Source organism: Pinus tabuliformis, chromosome 9 (assembly GCF_031772625.1).
Source record: "Pinus tabuliformis cultivar Carrire ecotype Pingquan chromosome 9, CPIR1, whole genome shotgun sequence".
In the NCBI taxonomy this organism is placed as follows: domain Eukaryota; kingdom Viridiplantae; phylum Streptophyta; class Pinopsida; order Pinales; family Pinaceae; genus Pinus; species Pinus tabuliformis.
Window position 1 is genome coordinate 1853515711 of NC_142307.1, and position 11771 is coordinate 1853527481.

Sequence of the window (11771 nt, forward strand, 5' to 3'; positions counted from 1 at the left end):
TTCGCATCAAGCATATTTAATTTCAAAAATAGAAAAGTGCATTGCATTAGTGTTTCAATTCAATCATAAAAACTAAAAATTATCCAACACTGCCCACCCCCTATTTGATCACATGGTATAGTAATAGACATATCATGATCCACTTTTGTAGGTAGAAGAAGAAGAGATGTCAAAGAATGTAGAATAAATGGATGGAGAAGATAACAATCAGGAAGATCCTCTCAGGTTCCCCATTCACGATACTAATGGTAGTGTGCACATGAAGAACATCCCTCCATGTTTTCTTCCAAAACTTCATGGTCTAAGGTCAGAGGATCCAAAAACTTTTTTATTTGAATTTGAAATTGTTTGTAGATCTTATGGTTAGTTATTAAAAACTGAAAAATTGAGATTGTTTCCGGCAACAGTGAAGGATAGAGCTCTTAAATGGTTCATGATTTTAGGGACTAATTCAATAAGATCATGAAATGATACGCAAAATACATTTCTAGAAAAATATAAAGATCAAGATCTTAAAGAAGAAATCCTTAGAATGGATAAAAAATAAGATGAGTGCCTTGAAGATCTAATAGAGAGGTTCATTTATAATGTTAAGAGGGCATAACTACATCATTTAGGATCTGACACAATAAAAAACCTCTTACATAGAATAATTACGGATGAGTGGATTGATCTCTTACCAACTATCATTTTAAGAAATTTGTGAAACATGCAAACAGATATATTGAGGAAGGGGAAGAGTAAGTAAATCAACATCAAGATCAGTAATTCAAGCTAACCTTAGAAATTTTCTTAATAACTTTAAAACATAAATTCTTAGCAATTTAAGTAAATAAGTAGACATGTAAGAATTTAAATGAGAAAAAAGAAGATGTTGATATTTGTGTCATCCATGCAAAATCACATGATGTTAAATATTTCCCCTCATTACCAATGTTTAAGGAAGTTTATGAAGACGACAATGGAGCAAGTCAATTGTCAATCCAACTATGTTATGTAGCTCCAAGAGGACCATGGTAGCCTATTCAATCTGATATAATGAAAGAGCCTAATTCACAATTTCAATCTTATGTGTATCCATCTCAAAGTAATTGGAACAAACCCTTTCCTTGGCAACATTAGCCATCTCAAACGCAAAACCAATCTTGGCAACAAGGTTGGCAAGGAACTTATGGGAGTCATCCACAATATCCTCAATATTTTCCTCAATATCCTCCATACCCAACTCCATGTAATCCCTACCATCCACCTCCACCATAACCACAACCCAAACAACATCCATATCAAACATCGACTCCCACTCAACTATCCATACCACTATTTCCAAACCCACACATTGAAGTAGCTCAGTACACTTACAATGGTGAGGTACAACACTTCCAAACATCTCCTCTTGAGTTAAATGGTATTCACCATAGCTCAGGAAAAATATTGCAAAAAATGTATTTTCTTGATATCATTGAAGGACTACATCGAAAAGAAGAAGATTCAAATGAGAATACCAGAGAATCATTTCCTGCATTTGATAAAGAGAAGACAACAATATCAAAGATCAGGAAAGCTCCATCATGGTTACCATAAAATCATCCATGTGTTCAAGAGAAAAATCAGCAAAGAGGGAAGATTTGAATTTCATGGAAGAAGAAGACATCCAAGATGATTCAAATCAACAAGAAAACGAAGGGCATCAAAGTTGTATTGAGGTTTGGTTCCAGCAAATCAACAAGGTGCAACAATACTCTCTTCTTCAATCATGCTTGATATCATCAAAGTCAAAGCATTTGATCACTCAAATTCGGGTACATGTCAAAGCATACATTTCAAGCCTACACATCAGTTTTTCTGTCTTCTTGATGTGCACATGGATCCATTAGAAGTATTCTTATACTTGAAAGTGATTTTTTTCTTAGGTAGGGTAGGGTAAAAGAAAGAAAAAAATAAGAGAAAAAAAGAAATCTCTCGTGAAAACCTTCTTTGAGGCGCCTCGGATTGGCTGATTGATTGAAAACCTTCATGAGACAGTCAATTGGTTGGGAAAAGGGGAAAAAAATAAAAAAAAGAAAAGATCCTATGTGAAAACCTCCTTTGAGGCACCTAGGCCAACCTACTAGTTGAAAACCTCGTTGAGGTAGCTAATAGGCTTAGCAAAAAAAAAATAACAAAAAAAATAACAAAACAAAATAAAGGAAATATATATATATATATATATCTATATATATTTGTTCCATGTATCTCTCTGATGTATGCATGTACTCTCCAACATCTGCAAGCAACAAAAACAAGTTTGTACCAAAAGAAAAAAATTGGTCAAGACTAGTCAAAAGAAGTCAAATTTCGACTTTCTCCTCATTTTCTCAAATGCTCCAACAAGGCCAAGGCCATGCCAATCCATAGCCCTCATCTATTTCCACCATCCACACATCATTTACAAGATTTTCCCATTCAGTTTTCTTGACATCCTAAAAAACTAAAGGAATGCTCTATTTTACTACATGAAACAAAAATTCATAAAGAATAAATTTATTTTTTCCATAACTTGAAAACCATGCATCCATTTTCCAATTGGTTTGAGGGGGAGATGCACATGGATGATGGTAACATGCTCAAGAAAATTTAGCAATTTCCATCGATAAATCAACCTCCATCACCTACAACCATTTTTGAATTTTCTTGATATCCATGCATCCATTTTAAAATATGTTTCGTGGGGAAATGCATATGGATGATGGTAACATGACCAAGAAATTTCACCAAATTCTGTGCACAGTTTCCAAGAAATTGACCTCCATCACCTTCAACCATTTTAGTTTATATCAAGATTCGTGCATCCATTGGCCAATATGTTTTTATGGGCATGTTCACAATGATGATGGCAACATCCTCAGAAAATTTCAGGTCAATCCATTCTACCATTTGGGAGATATGGACAAAAAAAGTCTGCTACAAGAAGTTGTCCTGAATTACTACATGATCTCTATAGGAAGGCCGAGAAAAAGCTACAAGAGGAAATATGATGGAGAAATGGGTCAAAAGGTCAAGTATTCTTTAGGGAAGGTTAATATAGGTTCCCCAACACTTGCACATCAACAAGAATACAACCCATTAGAAAAATGAGATCAACAAGAAAGAAAACGACAGTCAAGAAGATGTAACTAAGTCATTAGTAGCACAAAAACATCAACTTCATAATAGCATGCATTTTTCTCCAACAACTATCAGGTAGGTACAAGTATGAAATATTATTGACCCCTTCTTTTGACCATATTGTAGCTATAAATTTTTTGTGAATGCACGAGAGATGAAGTTTTATAAGCTAAGGACGGGTCAACAGTCTCAACCGCCTTCAACTAGTTAATTGCATCTCACTTCTTCACTCATGCAATGTTGAAAAGTCAAAATTATGAAGGGTGATGATTTTAAGGAATGGGGACAAAATTTAAAATATTTTTTTTTGCAAAGGCCAAGTCACCACAACACTCGAAGCCCTCCATCCACTTCATTTCCACTATCTATCTGTCATTCATCCATCCCATTTCATAATTTCAAGAACAAACCATACACTTTGTCTCACCCAGAAATTTCTTGAAAAAACAAACAAAGCATCCTCTCCATTTTCACAAAGCTACACTACTCCCTCTAAGCCCTACCATCATCATCCAAGCCCTCTTCATCATTTCCCATCACTCCCATAGAGTTAGAAGACCCTGAAAGAGGAGGAATGATTGCTATAGGAAGATAGAATGTTTCTACAAGAAGGAAGAAATGAAAAAATTATGCTAAACCCAAAAATGGCAGGGCCTAAGAGAGACCTAATAAAAACATAGAACTCTAAGGCCATTAGTAAATCATCTATGCCTTAAGATAGAAGAAGAAGACAATAGAAGGAAATGAGGCATTTACCATCAAAAGAAAACTCAAACTGTAGTGATCAAAAGTTGCTTTCCAAGATGTCTCTAATCTCTTTCTAGCTTTTGTCCAAGGCCTAAAAGATCTTATAGAATGGGAAAAAGGCATGGAAGTCAAGTTTCCGGCCTACCCTAGGCTCAGACTATCATTTATTCTCAAAGTGGGTTTCCCGTAGTTTTAGCACAGTTTCTTGTAAGTTTCTAGCAGTTTTGATAGGAATTACTACTAGATGTACAAGTTCTCATCTGAAGGAATTTTGAAGGTTTCATAGGTGTCCAAATGGTGGAAAAAGGTAGTAGAAGGTTGATAAGGATGTGAAATACCTTGCCAAACTGAAAAATATTAAAGAACCCATATTCAATAAGGGGAAGAAGGTAAGTTAACAGTGTCAAGAAACAATTATTTTTCTATGCACAAATAGATTTTTGAGCTTGTCCTTGAAAAAATTATGTGCTAAGATTATGAAGAGAAAAGACTGAGGAATGCACAAGAGAGAGGCCACAAGGGCCATGAATGAGGCATAATGAGGTCACTAAGTTGCTCAGAGGATGAACAACACTTTCAACAAGTGGGTATGATGGGCCTCTAAATTAGACATAAATTAAGTCCCATGCCTCTAAATTAAACATAAATTAAGGAACATCTAACCATCCTTTAGCACATTAAACCTCTCTTTTTGCATTAGATAGTTTATTTTTAACTTTAACACATTCATTAGGAAGGTTTATGAATAATTGTATATTTTTTCCTAATATTATTTATTTTTTTGGAATATTATAAGAATATTGGGCAGAGTATGAAGACTTGGATGATGAGATAATTTAGGGACCTGCTCCCTACTATATGTTATAGACATTTTTGTGCCTTACAGCATGAAGCATGAAATGTCGATAATCTAAGGGATCCAAAGTCCCTAAACATGTTGTTCCTACCCCTAGAGGAACAAGGTCAGCAAACCACAGCACTAAAAGTCAGTTCTCCACCTGAAAACACTCAAAAACAAGCTAATTCTGGATCATGTACACTGCTCCACTGAGCATCTGCGCTGAATGTCAACTGCTCCACTCTGTACCTGCGCTGAATGTCAAATCTAATGAAGGCTACCTGCGCTGGGCGAGATTGGCCAAGTGGCACAGTCATTCTGCAAGGTGTCAAATGCCCAGGAAGCTTCCAAAATGACACTTGGATCAGGGATTTCGCCTTGTGATGAGTAAGAGGATCTAGATCTCCAAGTGGAAGCATGAACCTCCAAGTGGACTCAAGAACTGAAGAATAACTGAAGTGGGAGAGGACACTAGTCAGCTTCATGCCAGCCTCAAGCCGACTCACCCTTTCTCCAAAACTCCTATATATAGAGCTCTCTCATGAGGTCTAGGGAGGCTGGAATCTTGTGAATGTAAGGAAGTGCTGTTGGTTTGAGTATAGAACTATTGGGTAATTGCTTTGAAGGAGGTGAAGAGGAGATTTCTTTCTGCTGGGAGGTGTTGCTGGATTGGGCCTCTTATGGTTGTAACACTCTCAGAACTTTTCTTCTTCCAGTAATAAAGCTTTTGAGGTTTTTCTATATGCATGTGTCTCTGTGGCATATTGATGCTTGTATATTTGATTTATTCTAATCCTTGAATCAATTATGGATGTATGCTTCTTGTAGTTTCCCTTTCTTGTGCTTTCGCAGGATCTTTGTGTAGCTGGGCCAGTGAAAGAGCAAGGAGCTGGGAGCAAGCAGCAAAGAGGGAAGATTGGATCAATCATTAGCGGAAGATAACGGTTAGTGGATCTCTTTCTCCTCTCTCTTACATCTCATAAAGAAGTAATCTTGAATAGCTTTGCATTCGGTTGTTGCTGAGGTACTATCACCCTTAGAGTGGGATAGGGTCATTCCGTATTGGATATTTTTCCCAACAACAAATTGGCGACTCCGCTGGGGACCGTATCTTGTTGGTTGTTTGTGTTTTTTCTATTCATTTCATAAACAAAGGGAGTACCGAATCGAACTGCATTTGGATCTTTCAAATGCAAAGTAGAGGGCAGCTACTCTAGCTCAGTTTCTGGGCGAGTTTATGATTTGAAGAGCTGATTCACAAGGACTCTAATAAGCTCTTAGTGATAGCTTTTCATCCTCCTTGTCATCCCTTAGTGTGTCCTTGACTGATAGCTTCTGATTTGGCCAAAAACTGTGAATTTTTGAGCAATCTGTGACCCGGAAACCAAGAGAAACGAAAGTTTCGTTCTTCAGTGCAGGCTGTGTGAAGGCTGTCTGCATTTCAGCGTAGTTCCCGAAGGGGCTACCTGTGCTGAAGGTCAAACTGCCTGTGTACCACCTGTGCTGGACCAGTCTTGCCTTGTGCTACTGGGGTTTCCTGCTGTTTCTTGCCCTGTTTTCACTCTTGTTTTTTGCTGCCTATTACCAGTCAATGTGCCTATCTGAAACCAACTTTCCTTACCACTATTCCGCCTCGGTTGTATAAAGAAATTGTGTTTGTTATTTGTGTATTTCTTGTATCATTTTCAGTTTCCCATAACGAAAGTGAACTAGTCTTGCTGTGACCTCTTAGATCTAGACCTGTGGTAAAGTGTCGTTCTGATCTTAAGAGTTAGTTTATTTGCTGTTCATAGCTGATTGAGCATTTATTTTCATCATATGGTTTGAATTTATATATTTCTAGTGTCGAAACAAGTGAATCTTAAGGTGTCTTTCGATTTTGGACAAGCTTGTTTGCTTTCGCTTGAAATTGAATTCGAAATTATACAACAGCTTTCTTTTTGTGTCGCACAAACATTAAGAAAGAGAAAAGAAATACCTGCATTTTTGCATTTTGCATATAAGTTTGTATGTTGATTTAGGGAAAAAGTTCATTAGCGAGTGCTCTTTGATCTGTGTGAAAAGATTTTGTCTCTCTTTTCCCTCAGTAGTTAAGATTTTCATAAGTCGAAAAGATTGAAAAAGCTTGCTTCTCATCTTAGACTGCATTTAGGAATTTGTATCAAAAAATCTCGTGGTGAACCTTGAAAGGCAAACTTTAAAAAGATCAAGTTAAAATATATTGAATGAACCTAAAAACGCTTTGAAACATCATGCAAACACATAGAGGTCTAAGCTAGAGACGCGTTCCGGCGTCGTTAAACGTAGTGACTGTCGATCTCGACGAAGGTGGGTGATTCCTCCTGAGAGTCAGTGGCACTAATACGGACTTGTGCTCTCACGTACCGTCGCGTATATATTGGGAGACCCCTATAGGCATATATCTTTTATCCTTAGGAAGCCGTGTCGGTCGCCCTACTGATCGTAATGCAGTGAACACAGCATTCACGAAGGTCGACCACCCGTACCGTAAAACGTATTCTGTGGTTTTGCGAAAGGTTTGGCACACCCTCTGCCTAGATCTCCAGAGCAGTTTCTTTTGGCCTTTTTCAAACTCTATAACTGAAAAAGTCCAACCGAGCATTTGTCACTTTGGGCTCGTTAATACATCAAAGGAGACTAGAGTCATCTTTAGCTTTTTCTCGACTCTTAAAAAGTGAAAAAACAAGTTGTGTCTAAAAGCGTCTAATAAAATTCATTCAATTCGGAAACACAAATTTCCCCCTTTTAATATTTTAGTTGATCGAGTAATCCGCAATCGTGGAAGAAAGTCAATTGAAACCCCATCATTCGCGGAGGCTTACGAGTCAACCGTCTTTGTCTCCGGAATCGAAAACAGTACGGGCAAAGCGAACTCGTTTAACCGGTTCAAAATCTCCTTTGAAAGTTAGAACAAGTGTTCCAACTGCATCTGAGGTTCCGGTTACTCCTAACATTTCTGGAAACCCTGCCTCTATAGAAGAAGTTCAACAGCCACAGAAGGACAGTAATACTGATCCTAGTCTGGGGGCAAATACTTGTGTAACTGAACCAGTTCCATCTGTAACCGGTCCAGAAAGTTTTGTTCCTCAAACAACTGTCGCTGTCGAAGCAACCACTTCTTCGGCACCAGAAATATTTTACGGACCTGACGGTCTTCCTCTTCCACCGGGTTTGATTGCAATAGAGGAAATTGCAGAGGATCCGCAAGCAAGTACTCCAACCCATTTTGGAGTCGGGGTCACTCTATTTCCTTCATCAGAGGTTAATCCACCACAAGTGGAAGTCCCTGTAGAATCACTAGGCAATCTATTGGATAGACTTAAAATGTCTGAACAACCGTCATCGTCTAGGACTGTGTCAAATGACACAGCGATAGCAGAAGCCCCTGCCGTCACTCCAACGATGTTTGCCGGCGTACCAGCTGTCCCAACTAGCTCTCAATAGCTAGAAGGAGTCCACCAAGGGACTATTTCGACAGTATGGTCTGTTCCAGTTTGTTCATCTGGAGTAATACCCGGTAATTCTTATGTTGAAACTCGACAGATTGATCGTCATGTAGGTCAATTTGGGCCATCTAGTCCTCAAGGACTAACAATCCCTCTGAGTTCTGGATTGCTACCATATGGGGGGCAGTATGCCCTTTCATTACCTCCTCCGGGGGGATATCCATATGGCAGTTCTCAACAGTATTCAGGTTATACTGGAATTGCATCAAGTAGTTGGGTACCTATGCTACCCCAACAACCAAGGATTGTATATTCTATGCAACAGTGTGTACCTGTGACGAACATCCCAACCACACCGGCTATCGTAACCGTGTCGCAAGTTCAAGCGATACCTGTTACATGTCAACCTCAGATTTCTCAGGTTGTAATGCAACAGTCGCTTGACCCTGGGTCACAACCACAATCGCCAACTGGTGGGACGACACAAGTACAAACGGGTACAATTACCCCACACCTTGGTCCAATGGTTAGCATGGCGCAACAGAACATGGCGTCACAACCATGGCTTGTACAATACCAACAACCACAATTCCAGCAAGTGTACCAAGGTTCTGAGCCGCAGATCTTTGCGAACAGTGGACAACCGTATATCCAAAACGGTCAAAACCAACCACTTTACAGTGGTCAAGTCCACCAACCATACCAGTCATACCAACATCAATTACATTATGCTGGTATGCAAAGACCCACTGCTCAAGCGATTCCATCGTACCCTGGTTACGCTTCGCCTAACCTGAATCAACAGTTACCATTCGTGGCAACTTTAGAGTTACCCGATTTACACTGTTTAACCAACGATCTGATTGCTTATGCCCCTTGGTGGCCAGCGATTCCTCATAAAATTCCATCTGACATTCCTAAATTCAATGGAAATCCAGGTGAAGACCCATCGAATCACGTGATGACTTTTCATCTGTGGTGTTCGTCGACCCTTAACGATGATTTGATAAGGCTTCGCCTTTTTCAGAGGACATTGACAGGTCCAGCGGCTAAATGGCATATTGAATTGCTAAGAGCCTCTTTCAACAATTTTAGTTCCCTAGCCACGACTTTCCTAACCCATTTTCAATTACCAATAAGGTATGAAACAGGAACAGAAATATTAACCAACTTCAAACAGACAACTGCTACCCATATATCTGATCATATACATGAGTGGCGTCGTCGTCATAGGATGGTGAAAACATATGTTCCCGATCAGCTATTAGCTGAATGGTTTATAAATTCGTTACTTCCGGCTATTACGGAAGATGTGGCCAAGGGGGGAGTCGTAACAGAGGAGCAAGTCATTGCTCGTGCGCAGTATTTGGGCTTAGTTTATACTCAGTCTGGCACGCTCTATGACAAAATACCTGACGCCCCTAGACCGAAATTTTCAATTCCTCCCCCTCCTAAATCAAATAGTGACTCTCATGCCGGTGACGGCGTGATTGGCACGGCAAACGCGAAATCGATAAAGGCTTCATCAAATAAAGCCCGTAAGAATTCGGATCAAAATGCAAAAGAGGAAATTCTTGCTTCGGAAGTAAATGCCGTATCGGAAGATAAAGGCAAAGAAACCAATCAACCAGGAAGCAAGAAGAAGCAAAACAAAGGGAAGAAGAAGAAACAAGGAGAGTCATCTCCTCGAAAAACTTCTCCTGGAAAAGGGAAACCACCTTTTGGGTGTCAGATATGCGATGAGGATCACTGGACAAGAGACTGTCCATACAAAGCTGAGATAAAAAGATTCTTTAAGAGTCCGAAAAATCCAGCTGTGTTGACTGATCCGTTTCCCAATCAAAGTCAAAATCTGGTTGATAGTGGAAATACTTCCGGGTGCCAGGTGCTAATGGTGTCGAACTCTAAGCAACAGGATGATACTTTGATTTCGACAAGGAACAGAAAACCGCAGCTGTCGAACAGCGAGGAGAAAAATCAACCAAGCAGTTCGACAACAACTTCGACAAAAGTTGTGCCATCATTCGTTACGGGAAGCATTCCAATGATCCATGGAAGCAATCATTCTCTTCAAAATATCGGAGTAATTTTCCTAAAAGACCCTACTTTAATAGGTACTTTTGCCCCATCGCCACCGAGTAGTTTGGCGGAAACGGCCGCAGTGGAATATGAAACCTTCTATTTTTAATGGATCTGAAGGTTCGAGGATAGTTCCTATCTCGTGTCAACCTTGTTAAAAAATGAAACGAGGAGTCATGAGTATAGTTCATTTACCATGTCAACCTCATTAAAAAATGAAAACAATCCCCTTTCCAAATCTCAGAGGTAAACCTTCATTCCAACCACCAAGTTGAATGCAATGAAGCTTGGGGGGCATGCACCTCGATTTGCGTTGTTATGCTGGGGGCATGCAAACTTATCATCGAGCAGTTTTACTGCGGAATCTATGCTCGTTAAAAAATAGAAAAGCGAGATCCGAGCAGTTTTAGCACATAGTTCATGCTCGTTAAAAAATAGACATAAGATCGAGTAGTTTTACCGTGGAATTTATGCTCGTTAAAAAATAGAAAAGCGTGAGCAGTAGTTTCTTCCAGAGTTTAAGCTCATTAAAAAATGAACCTATTCCGGTAAATAACCATTGTGATCGTAAATTTATTAGCCATAAAAAGCCTTGGTCGTGTTTGCACTTGCCACCTCCATTCCATTTGGCCAATCGTTCACCTCCATATGATTGTTTACCTATTTTGAGGAATAGCTGTGAAGAGTGATTCCACTTAGCCATCCTTGTGACACTGTCGTGATTGGAAAATTCCAACCTGTACCTGGAATCTGCTGCTATCCATGTTTATCACTCGTTCCTCAAAAGACGAGTCTTCTTTGAGCTCTTTTCTCCTGACTCGTAAAATATGAAAAGTTTGTCGAGTTTTGGCCTTCCAGCTCGTTAAAATGACCGGAAGAGCTATCCCTCCTCTAGATTTTAATCTTTTTGGACCTGAGGGATTATTGCACAAAAAGGTCGAGCGCTTGTTTTATTCGGCTCGTTAAAGTCATCGAAAACTCATCCCTTCTGTATTGTTTTATACTTTTTCGGACTTAAGGGATTAGATGACGAAAAAGGAATTTTGGAGTTAACTTTCTGTACCTTTTCAGACTCTCTAAAAATGAAAAGGACCGAGTTTTCCTTGTCGTTAGACTCGTTAAAATGATTAAATAGCGACAAACTTGTCTTTAGACGAGAACAAGTTTCCCTATCGCTAGGCTCGTTAAAACATAGCGATGGGCTTGCCCGAAGGGCAGGTTATAGAACAAGCATATGTTATCCTCCTCAAGCTTGACAAAAATAAAGAGGTACTGGTCAGAAATGACTGGGGAAAAATTGGGAGAACCTCAAAGCTTTAATGGTAGCAAGTCGCTCTTGAACATGACACTTTGTCCTCCGTATCACATCGGGTTGGGTTGTTTCATTCACCGGTCTCATCACCATGGTCTTCGCCAAACCATCCACATTTGGGGTAATGCTACCGATCCATCACATCAGTGTCGTTATATGTTCAAGAGATGTGTTCAGAAAGAGT